This window comes from Pinus tabuliformis, chromosome 3_1 (genome assembly GCF_031772625.1).
Source record: "Pinus tabuliformis cultivar Carrire ecotype Pingquan chromosome 3_1, CPIR1, whole genome shotgun sequence".
Taxonomy (NCBI): Eukaryota; Viridiplantae; Streptophyta; class Pinopsida; order Pinales; family Pinaceae; genus Pinus; species Pinus tabuliformis.
The window spans coordinates 287393121-287416892 of record NC_142301.1 but is presented as its reverse complement, the minus strand read 5'-3'; positions in this window follow the sequence as shown (position 1 = coordinate 287416892).

Here is a 23772-nt window from a genome sequence, read left to right as displayed (position 1 = left end):
GTGTTGATAAGGGTTTGCCAGTTTAAGTGCACCCTAATAAAGAGAACTAAAAATGGTAGGATGAGTAGGTGGGTAAGTAGTTGAATGGTTGCAGAATTGTGATGATTGATTATATAAGATCATATTATTCACCTTCATCATCAAATTTCTAAGTATGGATGACAATTGAGCATTTATCAAAGTTCACAAAGTCAATTGATTAACCTTCCTCAATCATTACATTTTTCACTTAACTAATTTCCAAGGAAAGTCTTAAAGCATCTAAAATATTAAGTTAAAGGGGCTTAGAGAATTTCTCTGACTTCTGGAGGAACCAAACCCTCGGCCCAGTAACTTATAGGTCTTAAGTACTAAAATTCACCTCATAAGCATTCACCCCCTCCATAATTCACTCATTTCCCTAATAAACCCCTTTTCCTAAGGAGAAAACCTTAGAAAAGTGATCACCCCCCAAGCAAACCCCTTTTCCAAAGAAACCCACAAAAAAAGATTTACCCTAAGCTATGATGTGTAGATATATATATATATCAAATACATTATACTTAGCGCAAACTCCATTTTTACACTTTCATTTTCATATTAACTTCTAATTTTAATTATATTTATTTAATTCCCAAAAATAAACCCCCTTCTCCTATGTATTTATTAAATCCCTTTAATGATAATATCCCATCCCCAAAGTTTGTAATATAAACTTTATAAATAAAACCACCCACAATCGACTTTAATTAATCGATCTGCGATTAATTAGAAGTTAACCTTTGCCAATGAAATTTCCCCCGACGCCCTAACCACACCATAATCTTTGATTAACTTAATCTTGTCGTTGTTTAAACTCCATCAGGCCCCTCCATTAAACCTCATTTTGAAATCCACCCCGACCACCGTACGATCAAGTCCCATTTGATCTGACGGTTAACAATCATATTGGGCAGTCTCCGAAGGCCGACCTTTACCGGCCCAATATGGGTGGTTTCGCTTTACACCCAACTGCTTCGTGGCACCCGATGAATGGAATCAGGTGACCTTCCCTCAAGACCGCCCATGCCTCATAAGCAGTGTGATGGCCCTTCAATACTGCTTCCCCGCCATTTCGATAAACCTCCTGTCTATTCATTTAATTGATTTTCACGCCATATTTCGAAATTCTGCCCGTTAAACCTTATAACGTGAAAACTTGTGTTTTCATGGCTTTCGCCCGTTTGACTGTGTAAACCTATGAAACCCTCCAGCACCTCCCTGAACCTTTGCAGCACAATTTCACCATCTGTTTTCCATCCAAAACTCTATTGCGATCCCTTTCCCAGTCATCCCTGTGCCAGAGAGACATCAAGCGCCCTTCATGAAAACCTGTATTCTCTTGAATAATATAGAATTTTTCAGGTTATCAAACTAAGATCAGAGCTTGGATAAGCAGTTCTGATACTAGTCACAGAACTGGTTTATTCCAAGAATCAACAGAAAACCTCATTCAGAACTTGTGCTCAGAGGATGAACACAATTGTACAAGGAAACAGAAAAGAAGACAACTACACAGAGCATTGACAGTCAGAACAGAGCAACCAGATAGAGAATATAGTTACAAGGCAGATGAATACAATAAGCATGGACTTAACCTATATCCACTACCTAATGCAGATATACACAAGAACAAAAGGATCTACTATTGAAATAGAAAATAAAAACCTAAAATATACAATGAAGGTAAAAGGACACAGTAAAGAACAGTCAAAGTGTATCAGGGTTAAAGAGTATCAGATTGAAGACCAAGTCAAGTAAATCAGCTATCATGAAGATAAACAGTAGCGAAGACAGTTACAAAGCATAGCATATAGATTCATGCCAAAGTGAAGACAGATGAAAAAACAAAATGGTAAAAGTAAAACAGTAAAAGTAAACTTGGATGTAGAAGGGTTAAATAGAGATGAAAACACTTTCACCAGCAACAATGAAGTTTATCCGAAGTAAAAGTGAAAAAGAGTTAAAGAAGTTTAAGTTTAAAAGATGAAATCAGAGTAGAAATAGTACCTTCTTCAAAAATTTCTTGTTCAAGTCATAGTTTTGCAGAAAATATTGTGGCCAATCCAAGAATTATTTTAAGAAACGGGAGGAGGTTTTTGTTCCTAAAATATATATCTACAAATACCTATCTCATGTTTTACACAGGTATTACCAAAAGTGAGATAATTGCATGTCTTCACAACCTATTTTTCAGTTTGTGCAAAGTCCTATTTTTCACATCTTTTTGCATACAATATTGTGAACATCTCGAGCTGAAATTAAGGAAAATGAGAGAGGTTTATCTCAAAAAAATTCTTATATACAATAACCTCTTTCAATGTTTACATATCTATGTCGGATTGAGATATAAAAGCGTAACATTGGACCCTAAGTTTGCAGAATTTCCGGAGCAGAATGCACAAAGAAAGGATGCAGTTGGTGACTGGGATGCCTCATCATCAATTAAGAGTTGCTATCAAATTCGACTTTCTCTTCTTTGTCACCATAAATCCATAAAAATAGTTCCAAGTATATTCATTAGTTTTGAATGTCCTTTATTTAAGTTCTATTAGTGTAAAATAGTTTGAGATATTTGTAAAACCAATCTTGATATTTTTTCAAGATATTTCAATTTAGAATTTGTATAGATACTTCTTCATTTGAAGTTTTTTGGGTGGATTAAAAATCATTTTTGGATACATTTTGTTGTAAGCTAAGGAGCTATTGTACTCAAGACTGGACTGGTTTACTAGATTATGAAATAAAGCTAAGGACATTTCACTCGATTCTTGTTCACTTCTGGAACAAATAAGTATCATTTTCTCATGTTTGAATATTGTATTCTCTTTATGCTATGAAATATTCATGTCTGTTTCTTATAAAATCTTAAAAGCAAGCGAGGAATGATATCATCAGAATTAGCTTAAGTTCTCTCTATGTTAACTGTTTGCTTTATTCATGTTTTCTTCTAAATTGCCTTGGTTTGGAGATTCTTAATTGCCTCCTTACTTCCGTCGTTTACCCCCCTTTGGCCCATGGTATAGGATTCTTCATTGCCTCTTTGCTACTGGTCATCCTTTCCTTCCTCATATTAATCCCTATTAGGGATCCTTAATTTCCCTTAGCCCTGGTTAGGATTCTGTTGTGCTCCACAACAACCCCCCATTTCATAACATTTTATTTACAAAATTATTATGTGAAATGGGTCCCTTTAGAAGTCAATTGGTATCAATATTGCATTATTTGCAAAAGGTCCGCAAACCAAATGAAGGAATTATATAAAACCTTTTGAAAAACCCATATTGAATCAAATATAACAATCTTTTATCATTGCGATAAAGCGATCGCAAGATCGCATATCGCAATGACATAGAAGACACAAATAAGTGACATATGGGATCCCACCGATGCGATATCGCTATCGGCTATCGGCAAAACTCCATGCACATCATAAAGCACCCCATGCCATTAGTCCCGACGCGATGCGCAATCGGCAATCGGCGATACTTTATATACAAGATAAGCACCTTAAGTCATTCACCCCGTTCCGATGCAATTTCGCAAATCGGCAATCGGCGATGTCCCATGTATAATAATAAGGCCCCTAGATTCTACCCCCGATGCGATGCGATTTCGCTATCGGCGGTCGGGGGTATGCTATCCGTATGTTTATATAACACCTACTCTCCCGATGCGATGCGATATCGCTATCGGTGATCGGCGTTTCAAAATTGCCAACATAAAGATTCAAAGTGTTTCCGATGCCCGATTGCGATATAGCGCGGATTTCGAAAAAGCCTTTAAATGAAGGGATATTATGATACATTCGTATTTAAAGTTTGATCTCTTAAATGATCCATCACCTACACTCAACTGTCACAATATCCATAGCACGCTTAAGTGAGTCATTCAGCCGAATAATGGTGTAATGAGCATTTAAGGGATGGAAGGCCTTAAAAGGCCATTTAATGTATCTGTAAGATCTTCCCATGGATTGGATCCGCAGCCATTTTTAAGAGTTAATCTCTCAGCACGCTTCGATTGATATATCTTTCCCGTATTGGATTTTCATTAGCATATCTCTGTGTTACGTTTATTCTCGCCGCTGTGCAGAATTCATCCATAGAAGGAAGCTCAAACAAGATGGGGAAGAAATCTAAGAAGACCACAGGCGCTTCCACTACACCAGCTGCAAGACAAGCTCTCGTGGACAAGAAGAAGGGCTTAATATCTGATACTACATGCACGGGTCTCACCAGAGTTACTTGGCAAGGCACTTACAACCTAATTAAAGCTGAAGAACCAGTAAAGACAGTAACAGAAGCTACTGCGGATCCTACTCGCAAGTCTGATTGTACTCTCAAAGATTTAGCCGACTCTTTCCTTCACAGAATAGCGGCAAGGGAACAAATTCTCCCATACACAGACGTAGTGCGGTGGGCGATTCAAGAAATCCCAATCTTGGATAGAACTCTCAGCACTAGAGATGGAAGAATCTTCGGATCGTTCAGGCCGGATGATCTAAGGCAAATGTATCATTTGCCCGAGCCAGAGAAGATATATAATAAAGAATTCCTGGAGAAGTTTGCAAGCGAAAATGAAGTTGAATCTGAACCCATCTGGGATTGGAGACAAAATCCAGCCAAACACGAACATGAATCTTCCGGTAAGTACTCGGTTGATTCTCTTGCTTCTCCTTATTGCTATGCAGGAATAATGATGTGTAGATTATGGGGATTGCATGACTCTGCTAATTTTACCATAGAGATGGTTCCTCTAATGGAGGCAGCTGTAAACGGTATAATTATGGATTGGGCCACCATCCTTTCTGACAAATTAGCACAAGCTGTGCGTGATTTTAGACATCAGACTGTCGTCACTGAAAGGAAAATTCCCCCATTCTATTACAGTGCATATATCTTAGATACACTATGTTTCAATTCTGAATTTCTCGTGCTCAGTTGGAGGTGGACGCCACAAGATCCCACGGCTATCCATATATACCATCAGAAACTATGGAAGTCCTCTTACAAGCACCATCTGTACCAAATCTGCAATGGCTTTATGGTGCCTATTCATTATTCTATTTTTGATAAACCCATTCCCAAGATTTCCTATCAAGCTTCGTTTGATATAACAGTGGTAGCAAGTTGGTTTGGAGAGGAGAGATTTACCTACATAAGAGTTTTCGGCAGCCAAGCCAACCCACATGTTCTCCCTTTGTATATACCAGATAAACTGCTAGCAAGAGAAATCGCTTATCAAATTATGGATGAGAGTGTTACACAGACTCTCAAGAAAGAAAAGAAGAGGGGTTGGCCCTCTTTTCCCTTGAGGTGTGGTGTCTATACTCTGCATGATCTCAAACATGCAGAAAAGGAAGCTACAAAGATTCAATCCTTAACTCTGGCGACTATCCCAAACAGGCCATATGATCCAAAGAAAGTTGCCTACAATGCACTAGAACAGGCCAAATTGACAAAATTTGAGCACAAAGAAGATATGTTTGACGACCTATTCGTTGCAGCTGAAACAATAGGTCAAGCTAAAGAACTCGCTCGAATGAAATATAATGATGAAGGGCTGACTGAGTTTAATAAGCTTAGAGAACAGAGGTTGCAAACTCTGCCTCTAGATTTACTAGCAACAACCCCGGCGACATCATCAAGCGAGCCTTTTCGGCAACAGTCAAAGGAACCCCCGGTTGTAACAAAGGATCATAAAAAGGAACAAGAGGAATGACAGAGAAAAGAAAAAGAAGAAAGGCAGAAGAGAGCACACGAAGAGAAACAGAGGAAAGAGAAAGAAGAGCAACAGGAGAAAGAGCAAGAGGAAAGGCAAAAGAAAGAACAAGAGGAACAGCAGAAAAGAGAGCAGGAAAAAGTGCGGAAGGAGTCCCAAGCTGAAAAGGAAAAACAAACCACCACTGATGTCAATATAGATACTACTATTGACCCTATATTGATCCAGGAATGGAAACAGTTTGATTCCATCATCAGTGGGTTGGAATGTTACAAGGATACAGGCACTTCCAAGCCAAGCGACACACAGGACATCACTTCACCTCAGGTTCTAAGCAGAACCAACGGCCCACCCATTTCTAAAGATGTTGAAGTAATACCAAAGGACCCCTCCGACCAAATCATTCTTCAGGTAGAAGATATTCCTCCCCTGGATGTTTTCTATAGCCCAAGACATAGAGCAGTGGTAAAACGACAAAGGAAAAGAAGGAGGATTGGTCAACCTTCCCTTTTCCCAGAACAAACTGTTACGGGCAGCGTGGTTTGGAAAGAGGAATTCGACCCCTCCGATGACCTAACAAAACTGTCACAGTATGCAGGAGCCTATTCGGCAGCAACAATTGACAAGGCATCGGAGGTAAGTCTTTTACTAAAGACTAAGGACCAAGAAATTTTCGCGTTACAGACAGAGTTGGCTGAATCAAAGCAGAAGGCAGAGCAGGCGGAGCAGCAGTTGTCGACACAACAACAATTGAACAGTCAATTAAATCAGAAATTGCAGGCAGAAAAGAAAAGGGTCGACCAAAACGCAATCCAGAAGGAGAAGGAATTATCGGAGGCAGTGGCACAATTAAGGGCAGCAAACGAGAAAATGATGAAAACGAAAGATGAGAAAATCGCTCAATTGTCATCGCAGCTCAAAAAGATAAAGGGCATTCAACAGGTGGGTGAATTCAGAGCAGAAGCAGTGCAAATAAACACTGCCTTAATATCCCAAATTAGGCTCCTGTGTCAACAAATAGCTCAGGCAGAGCCATTGTGTGAGCTAACGACATCTATAAATCAGCAGGTAGAGAAGGCCAGGAATGAGTTAGACCAGGCCGAAGAGATCATAACTGGATATCTTGACTGGCAAGATTCTGATCAAGGGAGAGAAGCAAATTTGCCCAAGATTTCAGAAACATATAAAGACATACTTTTCACAGAATGGCACACTCAGGTGATGAAAGCAGAAAGGGTAGCTTCAAGATGTAAATCAACTTCCAGCAATCTGGTTGATCTAGTTAACAACACTCTCTACTTAGCAAATATGATTTCCCAATGTACACCAGGAAAGATGACAACAACAAATACATTGGAACAATCATGCTATCCTGATTTAGAGGAGAAAGGGAGATTAATCGTTGGGATTAATAGTTTAACTATGGACGCATATTGGCTCTTCCTGGTAAAGCTGCATACACAGAGAGCCGCCCTAAAGTGCCTAACAGATGCAATCAGGTGTATAATTCTCGATATTCAGGATGCCACCTATGCCACCCAGCTTAGTTCGCGCCTCAAAAAACCTCCTGAAGTAGAGCCAATGCTTGCGATAAGTCAGCTCAGATTTAAAGGCAAGCAGCCTACCTGATGAATCATGCCGCTGATTGCCAGATCGCTGAGGAAAATAGGATCAAAATTTATTGATACCGATTTAGTTGCATTTCAGTTTAATAGATATTTAGATTAATTTAGTATTTATAGACCCTTTCATTGTTTTGGAAAGGGTCGTAAATTTTTGTACCACTTAAAGACTGAAGTTTGCACTATTGTGCTTCAGTCAATATTCTTTTATGAAACTGGACCAGTCTTTCTTAATTCAGCAAAGAAGCTTTTTTATGCAATTGTGCACTATTGTCGTTGTTGTGAATGTTTCTGCGTTGAAGAAAGAATTACAAGTAGCGATTGATATCGGGAGTGTCAAAGCAGCTCATATGGTATTTCTATCTATGTCTAAATTCATTCCTGTTATGTGAATTGTTATTTGATTATCCTTGCTATTGTTGATTATATGCATGCGCTGTAACAGCAAATCTGTATTCATTCCACTATTGGATGTTTTATGAAATGCTTTCCTTTTAATCATGTATATGTCAATAATATAAATGATGAGTGTGGTAATATCGCTTTAATCGCCCTGTTTAACTATTTATGCACAGCAATCTTGAATAAGTTAACATCTATGTCTGATAAATGGAGTCATCTATATGCCTGTCTTTAGACATAGACCATCAAACGCTACACTCTAAAGTTCAATAGATTCCCGGGATAGGTTATAGTTCTTTTTATTCTTGTCAATAGATTTAGTTATTCACCCATCGCTAGCTTAGTTTTATAAATCATCCATTCATCCCGTTTATCAACTTTTGGGAAACTGGTCCCATTATCCCCAGTCGGAGCCACTATTCCAAACAGAAAAGGAGCTGTACTAAGGTCCGGACCGGGTGGTTATCCCCGATGTTGTTGCAGCGATTTTCGAGGCTTCGACATTTTTGGCGCTAGAAGGAGGGCCAATGACTGTGAATGGCACATAAGCCAAAACCCATAAGCCATTCTAAGAGTAATCCTCCCTCTGAATCCCCTCGATCTTCCCATTTGCATACTGGTTCACCGGTATCCAAACAAGAAGAAGGAGAATCAACTACCACTGCTCAAACCCATCATACTCCAGACCAATTAAGTCTTGAATCACCTGAAGTCCAGTCTCTTATCCACAAACTTCAGAGCTTCTCGATTTCACCACAGAAATCTGAGGTATCACAAAGCAGTGCGACTTCGCAGTTCAATTTACCTCATCCTCTCACCAGACTTCAGAGCGAAAAGCTCGGTATTGAACCCACTGAGTTCCCTTTACCCAAAAGAAAAAAGGCGAAGAAAAATACTGAAGGATCTGATAGTGAAGAGCTTTCATCCACATCCTCCATTGCATCTTCCCCTCTGCAAAGTCAACCATCCACTCCCCCATTACATATTGTCGTTCACCAGGGATTAGAAGCTTCAACACCTCAACCTGCCCACTCCTCAATATTATTTCCTTCTCATACATCTGGAATTCCAACAGTAGTATCAACCACTGTTGCTTTTACAATGGCAGATCCATGGACCAGACCTGGTGCAGTCAACATGCCTGCGCCATTGCATCCATTACCAGATTATCCTGAAAAATGGCTACCCAAGTTTAATCCAGATGATGGAACCCAAGCTGAGGAACACATCAATAATTTCATGTTAGCAATCAACTTGAAAGGAGTAACAGAACAAGATGTTGTTGTTAGACTCTTCCCTTACACCTTGCAAGGATCAGCAGGATCCTGGTATTTTTCTTTACCCTCTGGTTCCATTACCAGTTGGAACACTTGCCAAGAGCAGTTTCTTACCAAATATGGAGATGATAGGTCTTTGGCTACTTTAATAAACGATCTCTCCAATCTGAGAATAGAACATAGGGAACCAATTAAGGAATTTAATGCACGCTTCAATAAGCTCATAAATAAAATCCCTACAGCCTCCAAACCAAGCGAACAAATTCGGAGCGAATGGTATATAACAGCTTTGCCTGCCAATATAGCCATCTTTGTAGATAGAGCAGGGAAACCTACCTTAGCCGAAAATATGAAAGAAGCGCTTGCTATGGAAAAACGCATCAATGCCTTGGAAAAGAAAGCTGCCCTGGAAGACAAAAAAGCCAAAAAAGTCTCTTTCAAAGATGACTCAAAGAAGAAGACCCCAAAAGACCCATACGACATGGAAGGTTTGCAAAAGGTCTTAAAAACGTTATCAAATGAAATGGTCGAAATAAAGAAGCAGGTGGCCGAAACCTCAACCAAAAGACCCTTTAGAACTTTTAAGAGAAATGAGTCAAAACCCCCAAATGTCATATCTAACGCAGACTCAGAACAAGAAGAAAAAGAGGAAGAGGAAACAATCGCACCGACTAATGATGAAGAAGAAGTAGTAGAATGTCATGGAATGTGGGATTTTATACTCCCCAACTCCGATACTGATAATGAAGAAGAGGCGTTCCTAGTTACTACTAGGAGCAAAAATACTTCTGAACCTATTCAGGTATCATCAAAGAAGAGGAGTGCAGGTGCCACTACAACCAAAGAAAAAACACCTGCAAAGAAATCACCTGCAGCAGTTTCCCAAAACCAGCCTTCAACTTCTAATACTCCTTCAACATCCAAAACATTAGTCGTATCCGATTCAATGGAGTATAATATTGTTGATGACATGAAGAAAACTAAAGCAAACATCACTATGTTTGAGCTTAGTAAATTAAAGCATCAGCAGAAATTACTTCTTAAGGAATTGAATGTTGTTCCCTCTACACCACTCCCCAGTGCAAAAGCCGCTAACGATTCAGGCCAACCTCCTCCAGGTATGGTTGAAGCTACTGATTCAGTCCTAATTGGAGATAGATCAAATTCTCATACTCCACCCTTCCTGCTAACATATGAGATTTATAACAGAAACCTGCACAACTGTTTAATTGACTCAGGGGCATCATCTAACATAATGCCAGCTTCAGTTTGCTCTAAACTGAACATTGAACCCCAGAAGTCTGCTATTCATATTGTACAGTTGGACAGGACCAAAGTGCAGGTTGTGGGAGAAATTAATTCCGTAACTATCAGGTTGTCTGCTGATCCTAGAGTAGTACAAAGGATTGACATCCTAATAGCCGATATACCTGAATTTTACAGTTTAATTCTCAGTAGGGATTGGTCCGAAAAATTGCATGGGTATATTTCCACTGATTGGTCACATATGTGGCTTCCCTACAAGGGTAAGCCAAATCAAATAAGGATCGATCGAGAGAAACATATGACCCATACAGTTACTGAATTTGAGCAAGAAAACCAACCTGTAGCGTTCAACAACAACATTTTGGGGAATTATTCGTCAGAGTCATTCTTTGGCAACATTGTTGCCCAACCATCTCCTTTTTCAGTCAATCATTTTACATCTCAGATTGAAAATTTTTCACAAACTGATAATTCTAGATGTTTCAATGATGCTGAGAAAACTGTAAATACTTTTGTTAATACCTCTTTATTTTGGTCTTTATATTTTGATGGCTCTAAGTCCAGCGAGGGCTCAGGAGCAGGTTGCATTTTGGTTAGTCCACAAGGAGAAAAGACAATGCTGTCCTGTAGGCTGGAATTTGAATGCACTAACAATACAGCCGAATATGAAGCCTTAGTCCAGGGATTGTATAAAGCGATCGGTCTTAAAGTGCAATACTTGAAAGTATATGGCGATTCTGAAATTATTGTTAAACAGGTGAGGAATGCAATTCATTGTCTATCAAATCACCTCAAGCACTATCAATCGCTAGTACAAGAACTTACTTCGCACTTTTCCACGTTCAACATTTCCTCCATCCCCAGGTCCCAAAACTCGGCAGCCGATCTCCTAGCCAATGTAGCTTCCAAGCTTCTACCTTCTGAAGACTACAGCCTAGATAGATTTTCCGTAGAATTGCTTTTTAGGCCTTCAATTCCCGACAATGTCACTAATTGGAGAGTATTCAACCATGATGAGGATATTTTACAATTCTTAACTTCTGAAAAGTCCTATGATAATCAAATCATTGAGGAAGATGAGCATGACTCCCAAATGAGAGAGACACCTCAGGAAAATGCAATTCCTAAGCCTGTGGTAAAGCTGGAAGATCTTTATGATATCAAAGACAGGTTTAAACCTGTAATTAATGCAAAGCTCCAAAGTTCTACCCTTAGGTTCGAATTGATAAATCTAGGTACTGAGCATGCCCCTCAAAATATTAATTTAGGATTAGGACTTTCCTTAGAAGAGAAGGAGGAATTCATCAAACTGTTAAAAAAAAATAAACAGGTTTTTGCTTGGAAATATGATGATTTGAAGACTTATGATACATCCATTATCCAGCATACCATTCCTATGCTTCCCGATCAGAAACCGATTCAGCAAAAGTTAAGAAAAATACATCCAAATTTGGAGAGCCAGATTAAATCGGAACTTAACAAACTCTTGAAGGCCAAGATTATTTTTCCTGTCCGACACTCAAACTGGGTCTCTAATATGGTGCCAGTCAGAAAGAAAAATGGCGACATTCGAATTTGTATTGATTTCAGAAATTTGAACAAAGCGAGCTTGAAGGACAATTTCCCATTACCTACTATGGAGCAAATTCTCCAATCGGTAGCAGGCTCTGAATTGATGTCCTTTCTTGATGGTTTTTCAGGATATAACCAAGTTCTGGTTCATCCTGATGACCAGCTTAAAACCACATTCAGAACACAATGGGGAACGTATGCATATCAGAAAATGCCTTTTGGACTTATAAATGCAGGAGCGACATTCCAAAGAGCTATGGATATAGCGTTTAGAGGGTTAATGAATAGAATAGTAGTCATCTATCTAGACGATATTACTGTATTCTCTAAGGAGAGGTATAATCATTTGCATGACCTAAATCAAATCTTTCAGCGTTGCAAAAGATATGGTATTTCTCTTAACCCTAAAAAGTCTTTCTTTGCTCTTGATCAAGGAAAACTCTTGGGTTTTATTGTGTCCAAAGATGGCATCTATATCGATCCTAATCGGATCAAAGAAATCTCTGAAATCCCTTTCCCACACAATAAAAAGTCGATGCATTCATTTTTAGGCCAGATCAATTTCGTTAAAAGATTTGTTCCAGATTTTTCTCAAATTATTTTGCCACTTCAGACAATGATTAAGAATAATGCAGTCTTTAAGTGGGGATCAGCAGAAAAGGAAGCTTTTGATCTAATCAAGCAATCAATAATCAATGCCCCAGCCTTGAATACTCCAAATTTTTCTAATCATTTTACATTGTATATGATTGCATCCGACTTGTCTTATGCTGCAGTACTCACGCAACTAAATGATCAAAATTTGGAAGCACCCATTTCGTTTTTTAGCTCAAATCTTCAGGGTGCCGAATTGAATTACTCCGATGTAGAAAAACAAGCCTTTGTTGTATTTAAAGCAGTCAAGCATTATAGACCCTTCCTTTTGAAAACTCACACAAAAATTATAGTTCCTTTCCCAGCAGTTAGGCAACTATTAATCCAAAAAGAACTAGGTGAAAAAAGGGCAAATTGGGTCACAGCGCTTCAAGAGTATGACTTAGAAATTAGACCAGCAAAGATTGTTAGGGGCCAAGGTTTTTGTAGGATATTGGCAGGAGCATCCAACATTCCAGAATCAAGCGATACAAAGCAAACTGAAGAAATCAATCAGATAAGTGTTACTGATTTGAATCACAATATGCAGATTTAATCTTTTATTTAAAGAATGGTTATGCACCTCCAAACTTATCTTACAAGAACAAAAGGGCCATTAGGTTGAAAGCAAAGAATTTTACAATTATCGATGACGTGCGTTTTAGGCAGAATTATGATTCTATCTTGTTAAGATGCCTTGAGAAACCTGAAGCCCAAAAGGTTTTGCAGGAGTTACATGATGGACCAGCGGGAGGACATTTTGGAGCTGATACAACAGCTCACAAAATTATTCATGCTGGTTACTATTGGCCTACTCTGTTTAAAGATGCCCACGAGTATGTAAGGAAATGTCTCAATTGTCAAACTGCTAGTGGAAGACAACGTAAATCAGCTTTCCCTCTGCAACCAGTCAACATTGAACAACCATTTGAGCAATGGGGATTGGACATCATTGGGGAGATTACTCCACCATCTTCCAAACAGCATAAGTATATCCTTACCGCTACCGATTATTTTACTAAGTGGGTGGAGGTAATCCCTTTAAAGACAGCAAATTCTGAAGCAATCATTGAATTCATAGATCAATTCATCGTTACCAGGTTTGGTGTCCCAAATGCTCTTGTCTTTGATAATGCATCTTACTTTTCAGGCAATGCTATGTTTGATTTCGCTATTAAAAGAGGATTTAAATTAAAATATTCTGCTAATTACTATCCCCAGGGTAATGGTTTAGCAGAGTCTACTAATAAAAATCTGATCAAAATCATTAAGCGAACTATCGAACAGAATCATAAAAACTGGCACAAATCTTTAGTGTTTGCATTATGGGCTGATAGGATAACACAGAAAGCTTCTATAGGATCTTCTCCGTTCAATCTTGTGTATGGAAAAGAAGCAGTACTACCCACAAATCTTGTTCTTCCTTCTTTAGCCCTAGTACAGTTCATTGAGGAAAGTCCTTCCTCTTTTATTCAGCTTAGACATGACCAAATTCTAAAATTAGAAGAGGAAAGAGAAAAAGCCAGGGTTATTCATGCCAAACATCAGCAAGTCATTAAGGCAGCTTTTGATTCAGTCTCATCCGGTTCAAAACAATTCCAAGTCGGTGATTTAGTTCTAAAATGGGACAAAGCCCATGAGGATAAAGGTAAACATACCAAGTTTCAGAAGATGTGGCTTGGACTGTTTCAGATCTGTGAAAAGATAGGCCATTCGACCTTTATATTGCAAGACTTATCAGGGTTGAGAGATTCTCTCCCTGTTCATGGCCTTATCTTAAAGAAATTCTTTAATTGAGGAGGTAACCCCTTCTCCTTCTAGTTTGATAGATTTTTATAGTTTGTAGGATTCGTAGAAAATAATGTTGTAAGGTATCTACTATTGACCTTTGCTGTGTTTGAAAATTTGATCTATAGGAGTACAACGATATTTGCTTTTAAAATAATAGAACTCTTAACCAAATGGGATAATTTCTAGGAAATTAGGTGTCATTGTATTCTTAAACTACAGTTCAAGTTTTGTGAACTCCTTTCAAAGTTTAAAAGTATTGTAAATCATTCTCTGTTTTCAAATTTGTCTCAAAAGGTTATCAATATCAAGATAGAAGCCAATCCAACTTCAGCATCTTAAACTCTTACCCTGTCATCCATTAGCTCTTAAGGAGAAGATTGTTCATCCCATTCACTAAAGTTTATGATTACTCAGAGTGTAATTCTAAAATATCTGATATTAAAGATAAGAGGTCTTATTGCAAGTCTGCTTACCATGTTCATAGGGAAAAAGTTTAACTGACATTACCAATACTGCATACCAAAACAGGGTAATGGCTTGAAAATTACAAGACAAGGGGTCTCATCACGAGCCAGCTTGTTCAGTTAGACTACTACCAGTGAATGGCATTGTCAACAGCTGGTCACCAAACCAGGACAATGGCTTTTTATCTTATCAACAACAGAAAAGGAAATGAAATACAAAATGTGAAAACATGTTTTGAATTCATTCTGTTAATCGCACTCTTAATTGAATGGAACAATGGACAGTAACATGGCTAAAAGGTATCCCTGTCGAAACTATAAATGTTTGCTGGCAGCAGAGGCTCTACCTATGACAAAGGAGTTCACTTTAAAAGCTGATTTGGAGAAGTTTTCTGTTTTATCATTATAAACCCATAGAGACTCATTTAAAACTTAGAATGTATCTATTTTCTTAAACAAGAGAGGAAATTAGCAAAAATAGATTCATTTCACTTGGAATGCATATATACCTAGTTATATTAGAATTTTCCCCTTTGATTAGAATTCTATTTTTGAAAAAGTTTAAGTATTTCTATACTTTTCAGAGATAACTGTTTCTTCCAGCGAATCACCAATTGTTGTGCTCCACAACAACCCCCCATTTCATAACATTTTATTTACAAAATTATTATGTGAAATGGGTCCCTTTAGAAGTCAATTGGTATCAATATTGCATTATTTGCAAAAGGTCCGCAAACCAAATGAAGGCATTATATAAAACCTTTTGAAAAACCCATATTGAATAAAATATAACAATCTTTTATCATTGCGATAAAGCGATCGCAAGATCGCATATCGCAATGACATAGAAGACACAAATAAGTGACATATGGGATCCCGCTGATGCGATATCGCTATCGGCTATCGGCAAAACTCCATGCACATCATAAAGCACCCCATGCCATTAGTCCCGATGCGATGCACAATTGGCAATCGGCGATACTTTATATACAAGATAAGCACCTTAAGTCATTCACCCCGTTCCGATGCAATTTCGCAAATCGGCAATCGGCGATGTCCCATGTATAATAATAAGGCCCCTAGATTCTACCCCCGATGCGATGCGATATCGCTATCGGCGGTCGGGGGTATGCTATCCGTATGTTTATATAACACCTACTCTCCCGATGCGATGCGATATCGCTATCGGTGATTGGCGTTTCAAAATTGCCAACATAAAGATTCAAAGTGTTTCCGATGCCCGATTGCGATATAGCGCGGATTTCGAAAAAGTCGTTAAATGGAGGGATATTATGATACATTCGTATTTAAAGTTTGATCTCTTAAATGATCCATCACCTGCACTCAACTGTCAGAATATCCATAGCACGCTTAAGCGAGTCATTCAACCGAATAATGGTGTAATGAGCATTTAAGGGATGGCAGGCCTTAAACGGCCATTTAATGTATCTGTAAGATCTTCCCATGGATTGGATCCGCAGCCATTTTTAAGAGTTAATCTCTCAGCACGCTTCGATTGATATATCTTTCCCGTATTGGATTTTCATTAGCATATCTCTGTGTTACGTTTATTCTCGCCGCTGTGCAGAATTCATCCATAGAAGGAAGCTCAAACAAGATGGGGAAGAAATCTAAGAAGACCGCAGGCGCTTCCACTACACCAGCTGCAGGACAAGCTCTCGTGGACAAGAAGAAGGGCTTAATATCTGATACTACATGCACGGGTCTCACCAGAGTTACTTGGCAAGGCACTTACAACCTAATTAAAGCCGAAGAACCAGTAAAGACAGTAACAGAAGCTACTGCAGATCCTACTCGCAAGTCTGATTGTACTCTCAAAGATTTAGCCGACTCTTTCCTTCACAGAATAGTGGCTAGGGAACAAATTCTCCCATACACAGACGTAGTGCGGTGGGCAATTCAAGAAATCCCAATCTTGGATAGAACTCTCAGCACTAGAGATGGAAGAATCTTCGGATCGTTCAGGCCGGATGATCTAAGGCAAATGTATCATTTGCTCAAGCCGGAGAAGATATATAATAAAGCGTTCCTAGAGAAGTTTGCAAGCGAAAATGAAGTTGAATCCAAACCCATCCGGGATTGGAGACAAAATCCAGCCAAACACAAACACGAATCTTCCGGTAAGTACTCGGTTGATTCTCTTGCTTCTCCTTATTGCTATGCGGGAATAATGATGTGTAGATTATGGGGATTGCATGACTCTGCTAATTTTACCATAGAGATGGTTCCTCTAATGGAGGCAGCTGTAAACGGTATAATTATGGATTGGGCCACCATCCTTTCTGAAAAATTACACAAGCTGTGCGTGATTTTAGACATCAGACTGTCGTCACTGAAAGGAAAATTCCCCCATTCTATTACAGTGCATATATCTTAGATACACTATGTTTCAATTCTGAATTTCCCATGCTCGGCTGGAGGTGGATGCCACAAGATCCCACGGCTATCCACATATACCATCAGAAACTATGGAAGTCCTCTTACAAGCACCATCTGTACCAAATCTGCAATGGCTTTATGGTGCCTATTCATTATTCTATTTTTGATAAACCCATTCCCAAGATTTCCTATCAAGCTTCGTTTGATATAACAGTGGTAGCAAGTTGGTTTGGAGAGGAGAGATTTACCTACATAAGAGTTTTCGGCAGCCAAGCCAACCCACATGTTCTCCCTTTGTATATACCAGATAAACTGCTAGCAAGAGAAATCGCTTATCAAATTATGGCTGAGAGTGTTACACAGACTCTCAAGAAAGAAAAGAAGAGGGGCTGGACCTCTTTTCCCTTGAGGTGTGGTGTCTATACTCTGCATGATCTCAAACATGCAGAAAAGGAAGCTACAAAGATTCAATCCTTAACTCTGGCGACTATCCCAAACAAGCCATATGATCCAAAGAAAGTTGCCTACAATGCACTAGAACAGGCCAAATTGACAAAATTCGAGCACAAAGAAGATATGTTTGACGACCTATTCGTTGTAGCCGAAACAATAGGTCAGGCTAAAGAACTCGTTTGAATGAAATATAATGATGAAGGGCTGACTGAGTTTAATAAGCTTAGAGAACAGAGGTTGCAAACTCTGCCTCTAGATTTACTAGCAACAACCCCGGCGACATCATCAAGCGAGCCTTTTCGGCAACAGTCAAAGGAACCCCCGGTTGTAAAAAAGGATCATAAAAAGGAACAGGAGGAAAGACAGAGAAAAGAAAAAGAAGAAAGGCAGAAGAGAGCACACGAAGAGAAACAGAGGAAAGAGAAAGAAGAGCAACAGGAGAAAGAGCAAGAGGAAAGGCAAAAGAAAGAACAAGAGGAACAGCAGAAAAGAGAGCAGGAAAAAGTGCGGAAGGAGTCCCAAGCTGAAAAGGAAAACAAACCACCACTGATGTCAATATAGATACTACTATTGACCCTATATTGATCCAGGAATGGAAACAGTTTGATTCCATCATCAATGGGTTGGAATGTTCCAAGGATACAGGCACTTCCAAGCCAAGCAACACACAGGACATCACTTCACCTCAGGTTCTAAGCGGAACCAGCGGCCCACCCATTTCTAAAGATGTTGAAGTAATACCAAAGGACCCATCTGACCAAATCATTCTTCAGGTATAAGATATTCCTCCCCTGGATGTTTTATACAACCCAAGACATAAAGCAGTGGTAAAACGACAAAGGAAAAGAAGGAGGATTGATCAACCTTCCCTTTTCCCAGAACAAACTGTTACGGGCAGCGTGGTGTGGAAAGAGGAATTCGACCCCTCCGATGACCTAACAAAACTGTCACAGTATGCAGGAGCCTATTAGGCAACAACAATCGACAAGGCATCGGAGGTAAGTCTTTTACTAAAGACTAAGGACCAAGAAATTTTCACGTTACAGACAGAGTTGGCTAAATCAAAGCAGAAGGCAGAGCAGGCGGAGCAGCAGTTGTCGACACAACAACAATTGAACAGTCAATTAAATCAGAAATTGCAGGCAGAAAAGCAAAGGGTCGACCAAAACGCAATCCAGAAACAGAAGGAATTATCGGAGGCAGTGGCACAATTAAGGGCAACAAACGAGCAAATGATGAAAACAAAAGATGAGCAAATCGCTCAATTGTCATCGCAACTCGAAAAGATAAAGGGCACTCAACAGGTGGGTGAATTCAGAGCAGAAGCAGTGCAAATAAACACTGCCTTAATATCCCAAATTAGGCTCCTGTGTCAACAAATCGCTTAGGCAGAGCCATTGTGTGAGCTAACGACATCCATAAATCAGTAGGTAGAGAAGGCCAAGAATGAGTTAGACTAGGCCGAAGAGATCATAACTGGATATCTTGACTGGCAAGATTCTGATCAAGGGAGAGAAGCAAATTTTCCCAAGATTTCAGAAACATATAAAGACATACTTTTTACAGAATGGCACACTCAGGTGATGAAAGCAGAAAGGGCAGCTTCAAGATGTAAATCAACTTCCAACAATCTGGTTGATCTAGTTAACAACACTCTCTACTTAGAAAATATGATTTCCCAATGTACACCAGGAAAGATGACAACAACAAATACATTGGAACAATCATGCTATCCTGATTTAGAGGAGAAAGGGAGATTAATCGTTGGGATTAATAGTTTAACTATGGATGCATATTGGCTCTTCCTGGTAAAGCCACATACACAGAGAGCCGCCCTAAAGTGCCTAACAGATGCAATCGGGTGTATAATTCCCGATATTCAGGATGCCACCTATGCCGCCCAGCTCAGTTCGCGCCTCAACAAACCTCCTGAAGTAGAGCCAATGCTTGCGATAAGTCAGCTCAGATTTAAAGGCAATCAGCCTACCTGATGAATCATGCCGCCGATTTCCAGATCGCTGAGGAAAATAGGATCAAAATTTATTGATACCGATTTAGTTGCATTTCAGTTTAATAGATATTTAGATTAATTTAGTATTTATAGACCCTTTCATTGTTTTGGAAAGGGTCGTAAAGTTTTGTACCAGACTTAAAGACTGAAGTTTGCACTATTGTGCTTCAGTCAATATTCTTTTATGAAACTGGACCAGTCTTTCTTAATTCAGCAAAGAAGCTTTTTTATGCAATTGTGCACTATTGTCGTTGTTGTGAATGTTTCTGCGTTGAAGAAAGAATTACAAGTAGCGATTGATATCAGGAGTGTCAAAGCAGCTCATATGGTATTTCTATCTATGTCTAAATTCATTCCTGTTATGTGAATTGTTATTTGATTATCCTTGCTATTGTTGATTATATGCATGCGCTGTAACAGCAAATCTGTATTCATTCCACTATTGGATGTTTTATGAAATGCTTTCCTTTTAATCATGTATATGTCAATAATATAAATGATGAGTGTGATAATATCGCTTTAATCGCTCTGTTTAACTATTTATGCCCAGCAATCTTGAATAAGTTAACATCTATGTCTGATAAATGGAGTCATCTATATGCCTGTCTTTAGACATAGACCATCAAACGCTACACTCTAAAGCTCAATAGATTCCCGGGATAGGTTATATTTCTTTTTATTCTTGTCAATAGATTTAGTTATTCACCCATCGCTAGCTTAGTTTTATAAATCATCCATTCATCTCGTTTATCAACTTTTGGGAAACTGGTCCCATTATCCCCAGTCGGAGCCACTATTCCAAACGGAAAAGGAGTTGTACTAAGGTCCGGACCAGGTGGTTATCCCCGATGTTGTTGTAGTGATTTTTGAGGCTTCAACAGATTCTCATCCATTTAAACTTGCATATTTATTCTTGCTATGTTAGCCTGCCCTGTGAATTCTTACCTCAGTGATAAATCAAATCCAATGAAGCCTTTCTTGATTGACTCCATAGCCCAATGGCCTAAATATTTTCTATGCCCATCTGTCTTCTTAATTCCACCACCCAATTAAAACAAATAACCCTGAACATTAATAACTAGCCTAAAATCCCATAAAAAACAAAGTTTAATTATAAAAAGAGGGCCCTCTCTGGACTTAGCTTGGCTAGAACCCGAGTCTAAAATATTAGATTGTGGTTACCTAGGAGAATTCTTTCTTTAACCTTGAGAAAATTCTGAGTGATAATCGACCTCACCATCTGGTTCAAAGCAATCACATTGCTTAAACTTGAGGAAGAAAGGCTCAAAGCCAAAGAGATATTTTCCATCCATCAAAACTGTATCAAGCATTGGTTCAACAAAAAATCTATAGGGACTAAGAGTTTCAATGTGGGTGACTTAGTATTGAAGTGGGATGAAGCCCACAAAGAGAAATGAAAAAAAAAATGAAGTTCAAACCTCTGTGGATTGGCCCTTTCACCATTGAGGAAAAGTTCAATCATAATACCTTCAAGTTGAAATCCTTACACAAGAGGACTTGTCCTCTTCCCACAAATGGTTGAAATTTTTCAATAGCAGCTCTAAGTTGTGTTTCTTGTACAACCTTTTCTTTTATTTTTCTTTATTTTTCATTTGTGTTGATTATGTGTGTTTTGTAAATTTGGGTCTTGCGTTGTTTTCTATTTTGGTCATTGTACATAAATAAGACGTTGTGTGAAAAGTTCATGTCTTAAAAATAACTTTGTGGTGAGAAAAATAGAAAATGTGACAACAACAATGCTTGGGTATTTTTGTTCTCCTTCTTTGTTCAAAAAAATGCCATAGGTTGAGCTAGGTCCGAACAGAAAATAAAATACATCCAAAAGGAAAACCTTGAGGGAACCTATCATATCTACATGTATTCTAGTATCCAAACTCCTCAACATGGTGCATATCTACTTAGTGTGTTATACACTTATCCAATCTAGTAGAGAAGGATAATGGGAAAATCGAAAATGAGAAAACCAATATCAGATGTTATAAATAAACTTCTCTGAAGGGGCAAGCTCCTCTGCTCTCAGTAAGTCAAGATCCCTCTTTTTCCTATTGAAAATAATAAGTTTCTAATCACAATATTATTAAATAAATAAATAAAGGGTTAAATAATAGAAATGTTTCTTGCATAGGGAGCTAAAACAAGTGAGTTCATCGAGGTACTATTCAGGCCTACTATCTGTTAGTGTCAGTCTTTGAAGCCTTCCTCCAGTGATCAAACATGCTCTTACAAAGTGATTTTAAGGTGTCAAAGTAAAATTTTGTCATTTCAGTGAGTCTTCAAGTAAAATTTGGTCATTAGGTATAAGGTTTAGGATTTGTTTTCACTCCTTTCAAATTTTTCCAAGTGTTAGTTCATGTCACCATTCGGCTGAGTGTACCATCATCCAAATAATTTTCATCATCATTTCAGGTTCCAATGTGTCATTTTACACCTTGTTTGTGCTTCAGTTGTGCTTAGGTAAGGCACATTTCCCTCTCCTAGGGTTTTTGTTTCTGAGAAAGACAAAATGAATTTGGAAAACGTGAGAGCGGTTTTTATCCACAATAGGCCAAGGAAGAAAAACATCCTTCACTTTTTACACAGACTTCATGGTTTTAGAGAAATGTCAAAAATACATTTGCCTCACGAGGGTTGCTGCACCCTGGAGTGACCCTGGTAAAATCAATATTTCTCCTAGCCTGGTTGGCAAAATGACTTGCTTGATGAGTAAAATAATAACTACACACAATGATATTTCCAATGAGCTATCATGAGCTCAATTTGGAGTTGAGGGAGACCTTCAAAAGTTGACGGCAACAACACTCTGCATTTAGGCAACCTATTTTGCACATTTTGATCAGTCTTGGGAGATTTGACTTTTGACAGGGTAAATGAACTCCAACTTGAAAAATTCAAGATTTTTTGGAAAGTAGACTCAATAAGCTTTCTAACGCGCTATCTCACGCCCAATGTGGACTCCGGGAAGGCCTCCAAAAGTGATCTGCAAAAAGGAATTATGCACCTATCAGCTGGCATTGCGCATTGGATGGTTCCTCTCAGTGCAAAATAACACTGGCACTGCACTACACACCTGTTGGATGGCACTGCGCACCTATTGAACCCTCCCAAAAACTTATCCAAATCACTCCAATTTTCCTTAATTCTCCAAATTTTCCTCTTGAAAAATAAGTAACACAATTATTCTTGTTGAAAAAGGGTTTTTTTTGCATCAGTCTATGGTAATTGTGTTTATCAAAACCAAACGCTAATTTTCACCAAAGCCTCTCATAAAACTTTAAATCTCATTTATAGATTGTTGTCATATCTCATCCATTCGTTGTCCCCCTAAAACCCTATTCCCTCTATCCTATTACGCCCCACTCACTCTCCCCATAAACTTCATTCCCTCATATAAATTTCCCTAGATCTCATCCCTTCATACAAACTTCCCAAACCCTATACCATCCCTACAACCCTATTTACATACATAACCCTTTACCTTAACCCTATGCCCTCAATTCTCAAAACCATAGTCATCCCCTTCATACCCTATTCTCTCAAACCCTATGCTCTATCAAATCTCACTCATATCCCTATTTCCTCTCACTCATTCCCTTTCTTTTGAAAATATCCTCATACTCATCATTCACCTACATTATCTTTCTTTCCCCACAAGCATATACAGTCAAATAAGACAATGGATAGTGATTATGAGATTGGGGAAGAGACCCTCAGTGACAGTTCTAGGGAACTAAACTTGTAGCAGAGGAGACCTCACAAAGGAGGAAAGATAAACAGGGAGGAAGCCCATCAGCCTCAGAGAATTACTTGCTTATCCCTTTTCCATCACATGTTTCCAGCATCAGTCTTGTTATGAGTTCTATGAAATGGTGGAGAGGGTCAAATATCACCATGAATTAGCAAGGCTATTCGTGTCAAACTTGGACAATAATGAAGTAACTTGCTGGTGTCACTTTCAATCTATCACTTGCCATCATTTCAGAGGCTACAGGAATCCCAAACATAGGTGAAAAATGGAACAAGGAGAAGAACAAATTATAAATTCTTGTTGATACCTTTTTAGCTCATCCTAGTAGTGCTTGAGGGTTCTCTGTACCAAATTTGGGGCAAGTTTGAAAAAA